Consider the following 21,359-nt stretch of genomic DNA (forward strand, 5'->3'; position numbering starts at 1 on the left):
TGTGTAAATATACATACTGTGTGTATGTGTGTGTGTCTGAACATATGTGTGAGTGCACAAAAAACAATCTGGAAAAATATACATTAAAATGTTCACTGGGGTTATTTCTAAGAAGTAAAGACAGCTTGGGGCGCCTGGGTGGCTCAGTCAGTTAAACATCTGACTCTTGATTTTGGCTCAGGTCATGATCTCATGGTTTGTGGGATTGATCCCTGCATCAGGCTCTGTGCTAATAGCACAGAGCCTGCTTAGGATTCTTTCTCTCCCTGTCTCTCTGTTCTTCCCTGCTTGCACATATGGGTGTGCTCTCTCTCTCTCTCTCCCAAAATAAATAAACATTTAAAAAAAAGAAGTAAAGGGGTGCCTGGGTGGCACAGTCAGTTAAGTGTTCAACTCTTTTTTTTTTTTTTTAATGTTTTTTGGTTTTGAGAGAGAGTGAGAGAGACAGAGAGACGGAGCACAAATGGGGGAGGGGCAGAAAGAGACGGAGACACAGAATCTGAAGCAGGCTCCAGGCTCTGAGCTGTCAGTACAGAGCCTGACGCAGGGCTTGAACCTATGAACTGTAAGATCATGACCTGAGCTGAAGCCGGTCGTTTAACTGACTGAGCCACCCAGGCGCCCCGAGTGTCCAACTCCTGATCTCAGTTCAGGTCGTGATCTCACAGTTTATGGGTTCAAGCCCCACATCGGGCTCTGTGCTGATGGCACAGAGCCTGCCTGGAATTCTGTCTCTCCTTCTCTATGCCCCCCTTCCCCGCTTGTGTGCAGTCTCTCTCTCTCTAAATAGATAAATGAACTTTTTCAACGTTTATTTATTTTTGGGACAGAGAGAGACAGAGCATGAACGGGGGAGGGGCAGAGAGAGAGGGAGACACAGAATCAGAAACAGGCTCCAGGCTCTGAGCCATTAGCCCAGAGCCTGACGCGGGGCTCAAACTCACGGACCGCGAGATCGTGACCTGGCTGAAGTCGGACGCTTAACCGACTGCGCCACCCAGGCGCCCCGATAAATGAACTTTTTAAAAAATTAAAAAAAAGAAGTAAAGACAGCTTTAACTTCCTACTAAATGTTTTACCAAGACCACATATTATTCCTATAAATTTTTAAAGCTACGTACATCTGAAAACAAATACACCGTATACACACACACATACACACACACACACACCGCAGAAGCACACAGTTGGTTACAGGAGACCCAAGCAAGAGGTTATCAGCACTGGTGAAAAGTTCAAAATATCCACCCTCATGGGGGTGGGCTAGAGCTGCGTTTTCACTCACGGATCAGCAATGCTGAGACAAATAACAGAATCAGTCCTACAGGGTCTGGGACAGCACAGCACCTCCTTCTGAACTCCTCCAAAAAGGGAATGACTCAAAAAAGGAAAACTCTATAAAAATCAAAACCCACTTGACTGCCTCTGTAAAGCAGTCTCGGAATTGTTTAATCCTCTGTGATTATTTTTAAATTACAGTCGAATGTTCCAGAAAATGTGAGGCAAAACCTAATACATAGTGAAGTGTTTTGTGACTAAAAATTCACTCCACATTAAAGAAGCCTCATTCTCCTGTGGCAGTGTTAAAGAGGAAGTCGGGATAACTGAATTCCACCCAAGACCCCGGGCCTGGCTCAGAGCAGCATGTATTTCCACCCTCCTGCTCCATGCTGCTGACATTACTCTGCATACAGGAGCTCACAGAGAACCACCAGCCTGCTAGCTTCTACGTCCCTCTGTCACCCACAAATCACCGAGGTGCCATCAAAGTGCTATGTACCAAGTGAGGGCCAGCTGTGGGCCCAGCACAAGGCCAGGTGCCATGAGGCGGAAGGAAAGGAAACAAGATAAGACGTCTGCCTTCAAGGAAGAACTAACACGCGAGAAATGCGGAAGAAAACAATTAGGCTCACTTAATGGAGTAGCACTTACTCTATGTGTATTAAGAATTCTGAGAACAAAGAGGTAAATGTGGGGAAGGAAGCTTCAGAGAAGACAGCAGGCTACAGTCGGCCTTGCTGACAGCTGTAAGCCACAGTGTGCCCAGAGGACAGATGCTGAGGGCTGGGTCTGGGATGAGGGAGATGGGCCTCGGTGTGAACGACACGAAACTGTGGGCACAGCTACCCCAGCGCTGCCACTTCCCCTGCCCTACCTTCCAGGCACAGCGTGGTGCTGTGCCTGCCGAGTGCCACATGTGTGCAGAAAGCCTCCCCCAGAGAGGGCAGGCTCTTCCTGAATGCAGATGAGTTTCAACTCTATGTGACAGAAGCTTTCACATCTTCGTTGAGTTTTGGAGCCAAGCAGGGCCAGAGAGGATGAGAAGGCAGCCCCTGGGAGGATATCTAACTCCAAGAATTCTGGTCAACGCACAGCGATTCAGAACACTGGTCTGGAAGGGCCTCTAATAGCAGAAATGCAAACAGGGCTCAGGGCTTGGCTGGGAAGAGCTAGGAGAGGTTAGTGGAGAAGGCAGAAAGAAGAAGAAATGGGCCCAATTAAGGACCTTGCAAAGGGAAAAGGAACAGGGAAAGAGCTGGCCAGGGCAGGAAGGGAGTGACCCACTGTCCTGGTTTGCCAGGGACCGAGGGGCGTCCCGGGACTCAGGACTTCCAGTACTAACACTGGGACAGCCCCAGGCAAACCGGGATGAGTTGGTCCAACCAGTGGTCCAACCAACACCACTCAGGGAGGCTGAGGGGGTGCTGACCCATTGGTGCTCACCGCCCCCTCCTTTGTGGCTCTGTCATTGCTCATTAGCAGACTCTAGGGCAACGGGAAGGATGAAATTGTCAACATGGGGAGGTGATCATGTGGCCCTCCTGGCTTGTGTCCTCCCATCTCAACCATGAAGATTTCTGAAGGGGCTCAGGTACAGGTAGAAGAGGGAATTCTTTATTGTTGAAATAAAAGCTAGAATTACAGCCACCATCCTTTACTCAGCCACTTCTCAGGCATTGAGCTTACCAGGCACCGGTGAGGAGGGGACACAGCACTGTGCCATTAGGGAAGTGCCTTATCTGTACTTGGAAATCAGAAGAAGGAGGAGTTGGCACACCCAGCTCTGGAAACCATCCCCATCCAGCCTCCATGACCCCCTTCCTTCTCAGAGCTGGTTTCTCCCCCAGGCAGGTCCCTAGAGAGGACCTACCGCTCCTTGGTTTCTACCCACCCATGAAATCTGCTCACTCAACAAGAATTAATTGAGCATTTACTATGGACAGGCACGCTTAAGGACTATAGAGAACACAAAGAACAATAAGATGTAGGCTCTGCCTTCCAAGAACTTATGGTTCGGGTGGGGGAGTGTTGGGGGGTGGGGTGGGAAGGCGGGGGTGGTATAGGAAGGCAAGAATCAATTAATGAACACGTATTTCCTTTGCCGTTAATATGTGCCATGAACTGTACTGGAGGAACAGAGATAGTAACCAGACAACTGCAAAACCACTGTGAGTACAATGAGGGTGAGATGGAAATGCTCAGGAGGGGCACCTACCCCAGTCACCGAACCAAACCCTAAATGATCACCCACTTGACTTCAGCATGGAGGGGAGTACTGTGGAGGATTAAAAAACAAACAAAAACAAAAACAAAAAACAAAAAACAAAACACAAAGAAAGTGGTAAGACCAAGCACTGACTTCAAACTGTTAACCAAGGAGATAAACCCATACATATGAAACAATTAGTGTATCACAGGACCCACGGTGAAGTGTTAACTGTGGAATGCAGACCTTCAGCACAAAGAAACAGCGGGAGAAAGTCCATAAAGCTGCCCAGAGGCAGCAGAAGTAAAACCGGAGACAAAATATTGATGAGGGAGGATTTTTCCAGTAGGGAGAAGCCAATAGGTACCTGTGGTTTTTTTCTCAAAAATGAAAAGCAAATGTATGGTTACTACTAAAAATGTTTCTAAATGGCACACCTATTCACAGGTCTTTGGTTTGAGCAAATAAGGATCTTGCCAATGGTAACTTTCACAAATGTAACTTACATTGAAATGAAAAGATAGGCATCAAATCTAATTTCAGCTGAATGGAAACATATTTAATTTTGTAATTGCAGTTCCATGTGCATAGCTGCACGTGCGTGCGCGCACACACACACACACACACACACACACACACACACCCCTTGACTCCTTTCTTATGTCTATCCTTAAGCCATCCAATCTCCATCCTTCTGTTAAACGAACACCATAATTCAGGGAAAGAAAACTGAATTACCAGGGACAATCTACAAATTAATGACTGAGAATCGACCACATTGGCTTTTGCTATAATGATATTCACAAAGTATGAGCAGAAAGGTCACATTTGGTCTGATGGTACACTAGTCAGTCAATAACAAGTTAACAACTATTGACTGACTGTCTATTTAATGAAGAACCCTGTGCTGGTGTTGGGAGAGTGAGAAGGAGGGGTTGGTGAGAGGGATTCGTAGAAAGAAGGCATGATGCCGGGGGAAAAAAATGGAAGACTCATTAGACACCGAGTCTGGTCCTTGCTGTATCATTGACAAGGCCTTGGGTAAGCTGATCCCACGGTGAACTTCACCTCTTCATCCATGAACATATCCATCTACCTCTCAGGGTCATTTACACTTCAAAGGGGGAGAATGTAGGCCACACTTCAAAGGAGAGAATGGAAGCCTGCAGTGCTTGGAAAAGAAGGATCTGTATTAATGCGTCATGGAGGTTTGGAGGTACCTCCCCTGCTTCACTAACCCGTCTATTTTTCCAACAGTCCCCTGAATCTCCCAGGCAGTCAATCTGTCCCATGCCCTCCACGTGGTATTGATTTAGGGAAGCATAAAATCCAAATGGAGTCAACCAAGGGCAACCAGACTCCATTCCACGCCTTTGGTCGATCCACTAAGGGTTTTTCCTTAGAAAAACAAGTGAACAAGAAAACAGGCTGACCCAGGGGCCGTGGGCTGTCATTCGGGGGCCAGAAAGGGAGATCATGCCTGGGAAAGGAACCAACACTGAAGGAGAAACACTGGATCTTGGGCCCCTCATCTGAGCCCTGGATAAAGCCTCACCTACTGTCAGCGTCTACTCCCAGACTGAAAACAGTCTGGGTTGGTTTTCATTTAATCTCTCATCTGATAAAATGAGAGAAAATATAGCTAATACAAGGTTATAAATGTCTCTAGCCCCTCACCAAATCCCTGTGGCTCCATAAACCACCCAGGGAGCCACTTCCTACCAAGTGTCCTCCTGAGCAGGCAAGACATTAAAGGGCTCACTCAAGGAACAAAAAGAAGAAAGGCAACCATAAGCAGTAAGATACAAGTGACTACCGGACCTGTCTTTATTTGCTTCCTGTCTTCCAAGACCAGTGAGGGTGGAAGTTATGGAAAGGGAAAATTACTCAGTGATAAGCCAAAGGGTTGGAGCTTCTGTCTCAGCTCTATTTCTGCAAGCTTCCTCCAGATGTTTACCTATTCTCTTTTATGGTAACCACTGAAGAGCCCAGAGGAACAACGCCAGTATCCTACTGATTTATTTTATATCTGAAAAAATTACTCAGGGCCTGCAGTCCTGAGCTCATGTTCAAATTAAGTTTGCTGGAAATCTAATTTGGGACGAGTAATTTAATTTGGCTACTACAATTAAAAGTGGTGCAGTATTTGTGTTTTAGAGGAAAACCATATTAGATTCATCTAATCTTATTAGGTGAACATCACATTTAGATCACATTATATCTGGAACAGATATATACTGGATTGATTTCTTTCATAAATCACTCAGGAGGCCAAAGGGACTCACCTTCTTCCCACTCCCCGCAGACCCACCTGACGCAGGTCAGAAACGGTAGTGAACATAAAGGAGGCACCGTGGAGAACTCCACTGCACAACCCAGCGGTTCACGTACCCGCAACATCGCCTACAACAACCTCTCAAGTTCTGCTGATGGGTAAACTAAGGGCTCAAGTGGACAAGTGACTTGCTCAGGGTCACAGTCAATGGTAGAGCTGAGATGACATCTCAGCTCCCGGACCCCTAATTTGGCTCCCTGCCACTCTACCACGTGGGTTTTAAATAAGATCTAATGTGAAAAACAGCCAGAGGGCCTCTGAGACCCCCACTACTCCTCACTTAGCTAAACCATGGAGTCTTCAGATACCATCTATCAGCCTGTCTCCCTGCTGTTCCTAACTATCCCAGGAAGATAAAGAAGGCGATCTCACTATCTCCACAGGTAAGAAACCAGTGCTCCAAATTCTTCTTGAGTCCATTTTTTTAATTTATTATTAAAAAAAATTTTTTTTAAACATTTATACATCTTTGAGAGACAGAGAGAGAGCATGAGCAGGGAAGGGGCAGAGAGAGAAGGAGACACAGAATCTGAAGCAGGCTCCAGGCTCCGAGCTGTCAGCACAGAGCCTGACGTGGGGCCCGAACTCACGAACCACGAGATCATGACCTGAGCCGAAGTCGGACACTCAAACAACTGAGCCACCCAGGCGCCCCGAGTCCATTTTTTTATTGATGACTACTTTAAACCCCCTCACTTCAAGACAACTAAAATTTCACATTGAGAACATTCAAACCATATGATGGGTCAGAGAAAAGAATCTGCTTTGCTTTTTAAAATGTTGTTAATCTCAGAAGTACCGCTAACCGGGCAGATTCAATGCATACGATATTACACATCAGGGCTCCAACTGTAGAGTTTAATCTTAAAAAATTAGGTCACAAAGAAAAATCAAGGGAAGGAGAAGCCAGATAAAAATATTTATAACATGACAAGTTAATACATGCTGCATACAAATCTCTTATAAATGATTGAAAAGAAGATGGAACACTTCAAAATAAAAACGAAAAAGGATTCAAAGAGGTAATTCACACACACACACACACACACACACACACACACACACACACAAACACACACACACACACAGATTACTGACGGCCTCATGAAAAAAAATGTTCAAACCCACTGTAAGGAATGCTTGCAAATTAAAACAGTGCAGTACTGTTTTCAACAACCAAATTGGCAAAAACTGAAACAACTATAATGCCCATGGATAGTCAAGAGTGCTCTGAAATAAGAATCCTCAGACACTACTGATAAGAGTATAAATATGTCCACATTTCTGAAGGGCCATCTGGTAATATGCATTGCCAGCCTTAACACTGAGCAAGTTCACTCCCAAGAATTTTCCCTGAGGAAATAATCAGAGGAATACTCAAAGATTTATGCACAAAGACATTTATAATAGCAGCACTATTCAGAATAATAAAAATCTAGGAAAGCCTAACTGTACCATAATAGAAAAGTGTTCAATCAATTATGATACATCAAAACAGGGAATAATATGTAGACATCAAAACTCTTATTTTTGAAAGAGATTTAAAGACACAAATGCTCACAAAATGGCGCTAAAATTAAAAACTCTTAATAGGATGATTCCATTTTGTAAAGAAAATATATATCACATACATTATAATTTTTTTAGTGTTTATTTATCTTTGAGAGAGACAGACAGACAGAGAGTGAGCAGGGAGGAGCAGAGAAAGAGGGAGACACAGAATCGGAAGCAGGCTCCAGGCTCTGAACTGTCAGCACAGAGCCCGACGTGGGGCTCAAACTCATGAACCATGAGATCATGACCTGAGCTGAAGTCCGACGCTCAACTGATTGAGCCACCCAGGCGCCCCTGTCACCATACGTTATAAATATAACAAATGGTGACAGGTTCAGCTAAACGTCCAACAAATATTCATGCTCTTTCCAGAGTGTAGGGTTTTCACTGGAAAGCTGGTACCCAGCCAGGGACTACATTTCCCAGCATCCCTTCTACCTAGGTATATCCATCTGACTATTCCCACCAATGGAATATAGGCAGAAATGACATGAAGCACTTTCAAACTGAGGTGGTTGGGAAGTGACATGCTTTCTCCATGCTCTCTTCCTCCAACTGCCAACTAAATGCAGAGGAGCCCAAAGCCCTAGGGAATGGAAGAATAATATGATGAAGGACCCTGGGCCACTGAATCTACTCACTGGAGGGCTGACCACTAATCAGAAACACCTATGTTGGACTAAGAAATAAACCTCTACTGTGTTAAATTACAATTTGGGGTTTTAACTGTCCGTCAGCTAGTGTTACTTTAACTAATATATGCACATAGAAAGATAAATTACCAAATTTTATCTGATGCATTGTATGACAGACAAATTCTAGGTAAATTTTTTAAAAATGTATTCTTTCTACCATAAGCATCTTCTTTAATAACCAATAAATGTATTAAAATAAAAAAGCAAACCTTGAAGGATAATGCTACAGTAAAGTTAAGTATAAGTATAAAATATTAAATAAGATTACAAAAATAAAAATGTAGAAAATTGGAAAGGCCAAAAGGAAAAAAAATACAGACTTACAACTTTAAAAAATCTACTAAAATAATTCCAGACAAATGACTGTTCAAAAATGATGTAAGGTTGGGGTGCCTGGCTGGTTCAGTTGATAGAGCATCCAACTCTTGGTCTCAGGGTCATGAGATCAAGCCCCACGTGGGGCATGGAGCCTACTTAAAAAAAAAAATGACCTAAAGTTAAATGACAACAAACTGGGGAGAAAAATGGCAACTTATACATGGAATATTAGTATCCTTTACTACGTAAAGAACCTTTATGAATCAGTAAGTGGGGGGATAAATATAAGAATTGGGGCAAAGATATGAACACATAGGCATAAAATAAATACTGACATACACTTACAAAAAGATTTTCATCTCACTAGTAATTTTAAAAACACAAATTAAAATAAGATATTCATTATCCCTCTATCAGACTGATGAACATCTAAAATATTGTCACTATAGCACCAAATGTTGCTGAGATGATGATGAAATGGGTAATCACGTATGTTACAGAAGGAAGTTCAAAACAGTATCTCACTTCCAGCAAGCAGTTTGTCACAAGAGAGAAAAAAAGCCTTAAAAACACTTTGACTTTCTAGATACTTGACAGAAGAAGTAAGTATCCAGAAGAAATGACTGAATAGGGGGGGAAAAATGAAACAATTTACATACCCATTTGCAAAGGACTGCTTAGATCAATAAATTATGGCATGTTGTATGTGTTATCACATATTAGAATAATACACAGCCATAATGTTAAATTATGTTGAAGATCTAAAGGCACTAAAGCACAATAGTGCCCACAATATAAAAAAGCAGAATACAAAACAATATAGATAGCATAATTTCTTGTTTAAAAGTGTGGGTGTATAAGAACATATATTGTAAATGCATAAGGAGAGCATAGAAGGATTCTTTCTTATAAAAATGTTATAGTAGTTATCTCCAAGGGGTGGGATTATGGGTGACTTTCATTTTCTTCTTTATATTTTTCTATATTTTTTACATTTTCAGCTGTGAGCATGTATTACCCTTGTTTATGTTTTATTATGAAAAATTCTAAGCATATATACAAATGTAGCAAGAATATATGTACCCACTGCTGGGCCTCAATTATCATACATGGCTGACCTTGCTTCATCTATATCCCACTAGGGCCCCTGTCCCTGGATTATTTTAACATAAACCCTGGATATATCATTGATCCATAAATACCCCCAAAACATCTGGACCTTTTATATTTAATATCCTCAAACTCTCCACTGGACTGTTTTAAAGTATTTGATACTTCATTTGCTCACAAACACTATAGTATGTATTTTTAAAATATAACCATAAATAATAATATCACACCTAAAAATTAACAATAATTTCTCAATATCAAATATCCAATTAGTGTCCCAATTTTCCTAATGGGTCTCATAAATGCCTTTTCACAGTTGGGTTGTTTAAATCAGGATCCAAACAAGATTTACACTGGAATTTGGCTGATATGTCCCTTGAGTCTTTTAAAATTTATTCCATAGTGCTACCCCTCCTTTTCCATGCCATTTTATTTATGAGCAGCGTATGGGTCATATGTTCCAAGAACTTCCTGAATGCATCCTCATGGTGTCTTCTAACATGTTCCTCTATCCCCTGTATTTTCTTTCACTAGTATTAGTTCTAGTGTCCGCTCAGCTACTGGTTCCATTACATTTTTGTAAGAATATTTCAAATCACTGTATTATTTTTATAACCAGACAAAATAATAAGCTAAAAAAATGTTTTTAAAGGAACCCAAAGAAATGCCAGCCTTTTTAATTCATCCCTTGCAGCAATTCAATAAACTCAGTATACAAAAGATGTTTTCAGAACACAGGTTAGGTCAAGGCTTTCTGACACAAGAAAGATGCTCAGTGACTATTCGTGGGCATATTTTTCCATTTTCCTTTTACATTTTAAATCCACCTCCCCTTCTGCATCATTGGTGAGGTCTATTACTCTCTGGACAACGGCAATCCCTCCACTGGAAGCTAAGTCATCCTATAATTGCAGAAGTATTCTTCAATTTTCCTTTGTTTAAAAAAATGTAACATATGCACAGACAGGCATACCTCAGAGATACTGTGGGTTCAGTTCCAGACCACTGATATAAAGTGAATATAGCAGTAAAGCCTTTCAAGTGAATTTTTGGTTTCTCAGTGCATATAAAATTTATGTTTATACTGTATTATAGTCCATTAAATGTTCAATAGCATTATGTCTAAAAAAACAACTTAATTTAAAATATTTGATTGCTAAAAAATGCAAACCATCATCTGAGCTTTCAGTGAAATCATAATGTTTCTGCTGGTGGAGGGACCTGACTCCACTTGATGGCTGCTGACTGATCAGGGTGGCTATGGCAGTTTCTCAAAATAAGACAACAATGATGTTTGCTACATCATCTAACTCTTCCTTTCACAAATAATTTCTCTGTAGCATGTGATACTGTTTGATAGCATTTTACCCACAACAGAACTTCTTTCAAAACTGGAGTCAGTCCTCTCACACCCTGCCACTGCTTTATCGACAAACTTTATGTAATATTCTAAATCCTTCGTTGTCATTTCAACAATCTTCACAGCATCTTCACCAGGTGTAGATTCCATCTCAAGAAACCACTTTCTTTGCTCATCCACAGGAAGCAACTCCTCATCTATTAAAGCTTGATCATGAGATTGCAGCAATTCAGTCCCATCTTCAGGCTCCAATAGTAATATCAAAGAACACCGATCACAGGTCGCCATCACAAATATAAGCAAACAGTCATGAAAATGTCTGAAATATTGTGAGAATTACCAAAATGTGACACAGAGACACAAACTAAGCAGATGCTGTTGGAAAAATGACACCGATAGACTTGCTCAACACAGGGTTGCCACAAAACTCTGCAAAGCACAATAAAACAAGGCATGCCTGTTTTATTTGAAATGAGAGAAAAATTTGAAATGAGAAAAAAAGAAAGAATAAGCCACCCATAATGTCACTCCTCTAACACAGTCACTGTTACCTATATACTTTCTTACCATCTTTTTTTAGGGACACATATTTTGTACATAATTGTAATCAGTGAATATGGGTTTTGATACTCCTTTGTGAAATTAACACACTTAATGTATTTGACATTAAAAATATTTGTTGCTTATGTTAAGGTATAAAAAAGAGCAATAATGTATATATATATGTGTGTGTGTATACGTATGTGTGTATATACGTGTGTATATACACACACTTATGCATATATACATATGTATGTACACACAAATGTGTGTGTGTATATATATATATATATATGTATATATATATATATACACACATACACACGTGTCCATAGTTCAGCTTGAGAAAGAGACTTTACCATCCCCTAGGTAGCCCCCAGGGGCTCCTCCCTCATTCTCTTCCCTCCTCCCACGACTAGCCTGAATTTTTGTCTATGATCGCTTGTTCTTATAGGGTTTGCACATGCATGTGGACATCTAAACTTTTTTTTTTAAGTTTATTCATTTATTATTTCTGAGAGAGAGAGAGCACAAGCTAGGGAAGGGCAAAGAGAGACAGGGAGACACAGAATCTGAAGTAGGCTCCACGGTCTGAGCTGCACAGAGCCTGACACCGGGCTCCAATTCATGAACCACCAGATCATGACCCGAGCTGAAGTCGGATGCTTAACCGACTGAGCCTCCCAGGCACCCCATGCATGTGGATGTCTAAACACTGTATCATTAGTTCTGTATGTATCTGAACTTTATGTAATTGGGATCACACTGCAACTTGCTTTTCTACTTAACAGCTATGTTCCTGAGATCCTTCCCTGTTGTCGCACACAGCTATGGTTCATTCAACTTAATTGCATAGTTATATAGTTGTATTCCATAGTGAAACTACACCACAATTTATTGGCAATTTCTATACATAAAATTATATTGTAAATATCATGTCACATTGCTACATATCTTCAAAATAATTGTTAATTATACTAGAGTATTACGCTGATAGAGGAACTATCTTATTTGACAGTCATTCAACAGTTGGACATTGTGTGTATGTGTGTGTGTGAGCACGTGCGTGCGCGCAAGTGGCTACTTTGTAAATAATGCTTCAGGGAGCATCTTTGTTTAAATAGGTTATTAAATGTTGTGTATTATTTCCCTCATGGAGGGAATGTGGGAAGATGGTCCACAGAAGTGGTATTACTGTGGAAGATGGTCCACAGAAGTGGATCAAAATGTATGAATAAATAATATGACTCTTTAACGCACTGAATATCGCAATACCTCCAGAACTGGGGATTACCATTAAAAATGCATTCTTTGGAGGGGTGCCTGGCTGGCTTAGTTGGTGGAGCATCTGGCTTTGGCTCAGGTCATGATCTGAGTGGTTCATGAATTCTGTGTCTCCCTCTCTCTCTGTCCCTCCCCTGCTCACGCTGTCTCTCTCTCTCTCTCTCTCTCTCTCTCTCTCTCTCTCTCTCAAAATAAATAAACATTAATTTTTTAATGTATTCCTCAAATAATATGTTAAAATAGTATTTTGCTGCTGTTTCAATCTACATATCTCTTATTACAAAATTGAACATTTTCCATATATGTGTATGGTGCTATATGTAGTTATCTATTCAAGTGATCAAGCAAGGTTTTAGGTTTTTTTTTTATTAGTTTTTTTTATTTGTTTGAGCACGTCACAAAATAAAGATACAAATTCTGTCATATGAATGCAAATCTTTCCCTATTATTACCCCACTGGTTTTTTACATGAAGAAATCTTTGATTTTTTTTCTGTAGTTTGATGGACTGTTCTTTTCATTTTTGAGTGTTTTTCTTTTGTTTCTAAGCAATATTCAATTCTATAGATTTCCCTATGCCTCTACATTTTGCACTTAATTGTTTAATCAATATGTAATTCATTGTGGTGAAGTTAGAATGATTTTCTCCAAATTGCTAACTATGCATCACAATTATTTATTGAATAATTCTTCCTTCCCCCCTGATCTGTGATGACTTCTTTATGATTTATCGAATTATTTATGTGAGGGTCTGCTTTTGAACTATCCTAGTTCACTCACCTACTTCCTCTTTTTATATCAATACCATGGTGTTTTAATTACAAAGGTACACTTTAATATCTAGTATTGCTATATATTGTAATATCCAATAGATCTAACTCCCTTCTCCTCGAGCCATTTCCAAGATTACCCATGAGGTTCTCATCTACATATTTTTCCATATAGACTGATAACCATCTTGTGAAATTTTAAAAATCCTGATGGGACTTTGAGAGGAATGGCATCAGACTCATGAACTAATTTCAGAAATATCTAAATCCTTAATTGTAATCTCACCACCTAGAAGTAGGGTTTTAACTTAATCTCTTTAAGCCTCCTTGATCTACAACTAAGCAATCTGTAATGATAATTTTATCCTTTTCTTTACAATATTTATTCTCTAAAGTTAACGTTACCACTTTCATAACTTTCTGCACTGGCTTTTTGTTTTGATCTCAGCCATATCCAATAATGCTTTTATTGTGGCCCCGATAAGTATAATGACAGTAGGCTGTATGAACTCAATCTTCCTTATTATACGAAGGAATGGTCATTTTATATACTCGTTTCTAAGTGGTTTGTAAAAATTAGAAGTTGAACTGACTGAATGTACTTCTGGAATTAATGAGATCATTGCATATTTTTACTTAAATAATTTATGTGAAGCAAATGAAAAATATATATATATGAAGCCATTCCTGCATTCCATAACCTTCTTGGGTATAGTGGAACATTCATATACTCTATTGTCGAAATCTACTCACTAGAATTTCATCTAAAATTTTTACATTCCTACGAGAGACTGGTAGAGAGCCTCCCTTTGGGGGCTTGCCAGATTTGTTATCAGGGTCATGTTTGCTTGAAAAAAGAATCTGGAAGTATTCCATCTTTTTTCTAAATCCTGGAACAGTTTATATAACACAGAAATTATCTGTTCCTTGAAAGTTTAAAATAATTTTCAAAGGCCTTTTTGTATTTTAAAATCTTCTACCTGGCCCAGGTATGTGTGTGTGTGTGTGTGTGTGTGTGTGTGTGCCCATGGGGACATTACCATATTTATATTTTTATACATTTAAAATGACACTGTAAGATATTGATCTCTAAAGGAATAAGGAACAGTTGCATTATAATTTACTGCCTTCCTTTCCCCCATGAAAGGGAGTGAATGCCCAAGAGGATAAAGTGCTAAGAAATAAGCCATGTTCCCAGGTTTTTGTTCTAACAGCCTCCCTTTTAGAGGCCCATAAGGGAGGCTATAGATGGTGGTCAGGGAATATTGAACATGGAACCATCCACAATTCATTGAGGCTGAGCAAGTTTGGCATCCACACCTTTTAACACTGACATCTGGACCTAGGAAACCTAAGATCTGAAAAGAAAAGGAGATCATCAGTCTGCCACAGGTCACCTTGAAGTGTGTGGTAAAGGTCTTCCTATTTTGTAGTCCAGTAAGCCACCAGTAGGACACTGTACTTCTTACAGAGCAACAAAAGTTTGTAATTCTAAGGCTTTCTCTACTGACTGCAGGGCTCCTGGATCAACGACCCTCCAAACACTTCACGGGAACCACAAATAAAGATTCAGAATTGTTAGGGACTGAAAGTCTGTGTCCCACCCCCCACCCCCCACCCCAAATTCATATGTTGAAACCCTAGCCCCCAATCTGATAGTATTAGGAGATGGGGCCTTTGGGAACCAACTAGATTAAGAAGACTCACAAGGCTGGAGCCCCATGATGGGATTAGTGTCCTTATAAGAAGAAGAGACACCAGAGCTTCCTTTTTTTGCAAGGACACAAAGAAGATGTCAAATGAGCACACATCAAGATGGCGGCCGCCTACAAACTATCCTAAGAGCTCTCAGAATGAAACCTGCCTTGCCAACACCTTGATCTTTAGACTTCCCTTTCAGAACTGTGAGAAATAAATTTCTATTTTAAGCCACCCAGTCTGTGGTATTTTGTTATGGCAGCCCAAGTTGACCAAAGCAAGGGGGCTGTGGTAATGTCTGTCCAAAAGAACACGGAGCCATAACTAGGCACACTGAATAGCCTGCTGTGGGGAGAGATACACCTGAGGAGAAACAAGTAGTAGGGAGTCTGAATGAAGATGGAGGGTCTCCTAGAACAGGCGAGGACTGTGCTGTATGAGCATCTGTGAGAATGCAACCAGGACTCAAACAGTGACACCGTGCCCAAGAACAAGGACGTGAACAGGGCAGTAACTGCATATGTGGTATGTTGGCCAATGGTCTGCTTTTTCTTGAGAAAGACACATCTCAGTTCGTGTCCTTGTTCACAGGGGATCCATGAAGTGTTAGAGGTCAACGAAGCGTTGGGATTAGGTCACCTTTTGTCAGTCAAGGTGATGAGTGTTGGAATAGCCCGGCAGGAAGGCACGGACCTCAAAACCCTCTTCGGAGCTAGGATTCCATAATTCCACTCAGGATTTTGCACAAGCGTGCAAGCGGTTTTTTTCTCCCCCCTCCACAATGACAGAGAAATTGCTTTCACACCAGTCATGGCCTCACACAGAAGCTTAATCCCTGGCTGGAAGGCAAAACATGCTTGTGGCAAAGCCAAGCAGGCATGTGAAGTGAAGCAGAATGAGGAATGTTTTATGACTGTTTGGGATGCCAGGGGTGGCTGGGTATATGTTGGGTTTTTTTTTAAGGACTCCAAAAGACATCTTAACTCATACTGTTTTGGCAGCTTCAAGATGCAACAGTTACTACAAGCCCTAACAGCAGTGACTGATTTCTCACAAGCACCCTTTCCTTTCTGGAGCTTTAAATTCTCTCTCTCTCTCTCTCTCTCTCTCTCTCTCTCTCTCTCTCTGTGTGTGTGTGTGTGTGTGTGTGTGTGCGCGCTTTCCCACACATAGAGGCACATACCACACAACTGACGGCCAAGTCCAACTGAACAGATTTATCGTTTTTAGGGTGAAACTGTGGAAAAAGAAAAACTGTTGACATACCTTTTAATCTGAACTATGTAGGTCTCGCAAGACTTTCTTTCTACCGGCAGAAAATCAAACTAACAATTCTAAGTTAATGACGAGAGTAAACAGTTCCTTCTTTATAAAATGAATTGGACTCATCAAGCCTTGCGTTCAAGTAAATTTCTCCGGCTCCTTTAAGTCAAATAAAGAGATGGCTTAAGAGAATTCCTAGGCTCTAAGAGAGTCTTTAAAAAGTAGGATTTGCCCCCCTATACTTGCACATGAAGTAAATAACTCTCCATCTCCCCAATGCTTGTTACCCACAGATTGCAATGAAGGATCCAACTGCGTGAGGTAGTTTTTACAGGCAATGTCAGGAAAAAATACTCCTTTTCTTAAATGAAACTCTTTTATGAAATTCTATGCTAACAGATGTTAGGTTTTTTTAAAACATCCCTCCACTAAGGAAGGCAAAGCAAGAGAAGAAGCTGGTAGCTCTAGGCCAATCCCTTCCAATTTTTTTGATAGTTCTTCATCCAAGTCATCTACATATGAGAACGACTTGTCTGGACCAAGTAATTTAGGGTCAATCATCTAATTATTGCTGGTTCCCATCCAGTTATCACAATGGTGACCAGCTCCAGGGTCAGCAAACGACCTACAGAAAATTTAAGACTGATCTTAGTCAATATGCAAGGGCGAGAGTATGAATTTTTCTCAGGTCTATAAGTTCCTGGTTGTTCTGGAAATTTTTCTTCTATCTGCAGACCCCTCACTGTACCCTATTCACCCCGCATTATCAGGTTATCTCTTCCTGGTTTTGAAACATAGGTGATAAAGCTTGAGGATACTCGAGGGAGCACAGGATCAACCTGTGCTCTCCCACCGCTAATCTGGGAATCCCCGAACCAAGACAGGTGGCTCTGCTGAGATTCTGAGAGGTCAGCTTTATGGCACTAAAAGCTTAGAGAACAATTCACAGCATTGTGTCAGCTAGACTTCAACTGAAATAAATGCCCAAGACCAGATTCTTGCTTCTACAGCATCTCACTTGATTCAGGTGATCCTAAAATCCATCCACTCAGAAAACCCCAAATGGTGTGGTTGGTTTGGGAAGCCAAAGCTGAAGAGGGTCACTTGCCCCTTCCAGAGCCTCCAAACTGAGAACGAAGGCAAGAAAATCAGTTGGGATAGATTATGACAGGCCTTCAACTATGTGTTTTAGCTGTTTATTTATTTATTTTGAGAGACAGAGAGAGTGAGAGCAGGGGAGAGGCATAGAGAGAGGGAGAGAGTGAATCCCAAGCAGGTTCCATGCTGTTAGCACAGAGCCCAATATGGGGCCCAATCTCAAGAACCATGAGATCAACACCTGAGCCGAAATCAAGAGTCACTCAACCAACTGAGCCACCCAGGTGCTCCAGGCCTTCAACTACTTATAAAACTTTTCAACTAAGAATATATTAATAAGTTACTGCAAAATAAAAATCCCCTCACTTCCAGGGATTATACCTACGTTTAACTTAACTGTATGCTACTAAAATTTTCTTTTTTTTAGATTTTCCCCGAACTGAATTCTAAAATAAAAACCATTCCAGTGGAAAAAAATCCATAAACACTAAATTTTTTAGCACCTTTATTTACCTCATCTCTAACTGAACTAATCAGTGGCAAACAATAAATTTGTAGTGAAGAGAGTTAATTTCCTAGACTAAATGCACACATAAACACATAAATGTGACAATATTTGGAGATATATGAAGCAAATAAAGATAACATTTATTGGGCCAGCCACTGGGACACTGGGCATTTTACTTGGATTATCTCAGTTAATCCTTACAACGGACCTATAAAGTAGGTGCTATTCTACTCCCATTTTATAGATAAGGTTTAAATGAGGAACTTCATTAATGTAATTTAATCTCCACTAACCCAGAATTTGAGTTCAGCGTTTACTCTGGCTATAAAAAGGTTGAATAAGCATATGAGAAATTAAACAGAATAGTAGAAGGCACGATCAATCTACTAGAAGGTCCTATGTTTTAAGACATAGTGAGAAGCAGATGCTAATTGCAAGCCTGTCTGGGAACTGTTTGGGAAGATTCTGTCTGAAACTATGCTATGGTAAGATATTTTAAAATGCAGACTTTCACTAGTTAAAAACAGGTTTTGTCTCACTGTTACTTCCAACAACGGGTCTAGATCAGTGGCATTTCTATAGATTTCTATGCATGATACAGTATAGTGGATGTCAGCTGCCACTTTCCTGGTACCCATCTCCTCCCCGCCCCCCGGCTCTGTCTCGTTCTCTTCCTGCCAGTCCTGGTGCTTTAGGGAAAGCTGACACACTCCTCCAGTAGAGGGATAGACCAACCAGAAAAACCTCTCATCCCTGCCAATCAACAGAGGGCACTGGGATTGGCTGTGGAATAAGCACATGGCTCAATTTGGGCCAATGAAATGCCAGGGTTGGTTTCCTGGGGATGGAATTCTGGGAAAGACACTTTCTCAGTCTTCTAAGGACTTTCTTTACCAGAAGGAATGCTTCTTTCCTCCTGACCAGAGGGATGCAACTATGAGCCCAGGAACTCCTGCCGCCATTCTGCCTCCCTGAGGAAAGCCAGCCTGAGGATGAACTGACATCACGGAAGAGTGACAGAGAGATGGAAAGAAATAATGGTTGACATCGTGCTGAGCTGCTAGTTTGCATCCACAATACAGCCCACCCCATCCCTAACTTTGCAAGTACATGAGCTGATTAGTTAATTTCCTGTGCTGTGGGAGCACTTTTGAGTTAGGTTTTATGACAGTCACAACCCCAAAGAATCCCAACTGACACGTGAGGAAAAAACAAACACTAATTCACACCTTTCTCCTGCAGGTACCTGGATTTTGCTTTACACTGTTTCATAACTGTTTCAAGTGGTTTTGTGTTGGTTTTCTCCTAAAAATGTCACAGGCTTCCCAAAAACACTTTCATGAATTCATGAGTGGCCTTGGGCAAGTCACTTGACTTTCCTGGGTCTTTTCAACTAAAAAAGGGTGAAGTTTGATTAGAGGATTTCTGTTGCTCCGTCCAGCCCTCACAGTCCAACAGATCTACGTGGCTGACCTAATAATGCAACGTTTCGCTCACTCCCACCAAACAAAACCCCTCTTTGGATGGAGACATCCTCTGCAATACAATCTAAGCAACCTGTATCTCCTGCTTGGTCAGATATTTCCCTTTCGCACCTCTACATTCACCCTTCTCCACTCAGCTCTGCTTCCCCAGAGGATCTGATCTCTTTGGACAGCATCGGTATGGCTCCCCGCCTTCTAGCTTCTGGCTGAGTGTGCCTAACGGGAGGCATCATCAGGAGACGGGAGAACTGACAAGTGAGTTCAGTGAGGAGATTTATTCCCCTGGCTCTTCCCCAGCAGAGTTGCTGAAGGTTGACTGCACCCTTCTACCAGAGATAACCTTTCCATGTAGCTTCTCTTTCCAGTTCTAATAACCAGTCTTTCCCTCTTTCTTTCAGGACTAGGTATGGTAACAGCTTCCTGACGTCCCTAGCCCTGGGATGCTTCCACATCCTGTGCTCGGTTCTCTTAACCCTGCCTACGCCACTATAAACAGCCCCTTCAGGAAAAGCTCTTAGATTACTCCATGAGTGAGCCATCTGTTTCTTACTGGAACCCCAAGACACAATGGCTTAAAAATTAAATCAAAATCAAGCACAACAAAAGAGAAACAGAAGCAATCAGCTTTGAGTCCCACATAAGAGAGATGAAAAGTGTGGCGCGTGCCAAGAAAAACAACCTGCACGTATCAAATTAGACACCCGCCACCCTCCTTCCCCGCCGTCACTGAGAATTTGTGGAAAATAGCCATCTCTTGCTATGCCGGGGTTTAAACATACAAAAAAAAAAAATCTGTTTATACACAAATTTATTGACCCTTCAGACACCGTCTGCGTGGGGCCTGGCAGAAGAATCACAGCTATGCGCCCATTTTCTAGAGGGACAAACTGAGCTTGGAAGAGAACGGAGGGCCAGAAATCTGCCTCTGACAGGCCCTGTGGGGGTTCTCAGCGCAGCCTTCTGTACTGCAGCTCTCCAGAGATGTCTAATTCCCCCTGAACGCAGATAGAGCTACCATCCATGAGGGTCCTTTGGCTCCTCCGCTATTCACAACAACTGCAAAGTCAAGAGAGACAAGGCACGGTGCCCTCAGCCCCATTCGAAGGGATGCTGAATTCCAGCGCGTGAATCCATAATCGCCAACCATTTCCCAGGGAGACCTTTTCCAGAAATCTAGGGTTGTCCAGGCCCACGGCAGCCCCCCTCCCCTTCGCAAGGCATTTTCCACACCGCAGATATCAAAGAAACACTTTTAGGACTCCTTCATCACAAAGCATTTCAGAGCAGCTATACCTGTTGCAGGATTGGGAGGCTTAATCTTTCAGGGTCGTCCTGCTTCCATGTCTTCCTCCTTCAGCATCCTCCAGAGCCGGGGCCTGTGGGAAGGACCCAAAAAGCACATTCAGGATATTTGCCCTCAACATGAGAAAGATCCTATCGATCGGGAGAGACCAGAGAGGCAGTCCAGGATGGAGCCCTGAAGAATCCAACAGTTGATAGGCCTGCCCTGGAGGAGGACCCTGCAAAAGCTGCTGAGGAGGGTCCCCAAGGGAGAGGAGAATTTAGGAAAGAAAGACACCCAACTCCCTTGTAGTTACTGAGGCCTGCAACCCAGGAGTCACGGCGACTCCTCTCTTTCCTTCACACGCCGCATCCAATCCACCAGCAAATGATGGCAACGTGATCCTTCAAAATATCTCCAGACTCGCCACTTTCTCACCACCTCCATGGCTACCACGTTGGTCCAAGCCAGCGGCTTCTCTTGTTGGGCTATTGCGATAACTTCCTAACTGGTCTCCCTACTTCCGCCCTTGCCTTTCCATAATCCATCTATTCTGTGGGTTGAATTGTGCCAT

The 21,359-nt window shown here is 41.8% G+C and overlaps 1 protein-coding gene across 18 annotated transcripts in view; it reads right to left on the bottom strand.

Annotated features, from left to right (window-relative positions):
- The window catches only part of TRERF1 (transcriptional regulating factor 1), a 211,686-nt gene that overhangs the window by 105,230 nt on the left and 85,097 nt on the right, over positions 1-21,359 (bottom strand). For 17 of the 18 annotated variants that reach the window (XM_047858704.1, XM_047858711.1, XM_047858701.1 and 14 more), the window contains one exon: positions 20,797-20,879. The exons of the other annotated variant lie outside the window; for it this stretch is intronic. The gene's annotated coding sequence lies outside the window, so the exon portion shown is untranslated. The remainder of the gene's footprint in view (positions 1-20,796; positions 20,880-21,359) is intronic. 18 annotated transcript variants of the gene reach the window in all.

This window comes from Prionailurus viverrinus, chromosome B2 (genome assembly GCF_022837055.1).
Source record: "Prionailurus viverrinus isolate Anna chromosome B2, UM_Priviv_1.0, whole genome shotgun sequence".
Classification (NCBI taxonomy): Eukaryota; Metazoa; Chordata; class Mammalia; order Carnivora; family Felidae; genus Prionailurus; species Prionailurus viverrinus.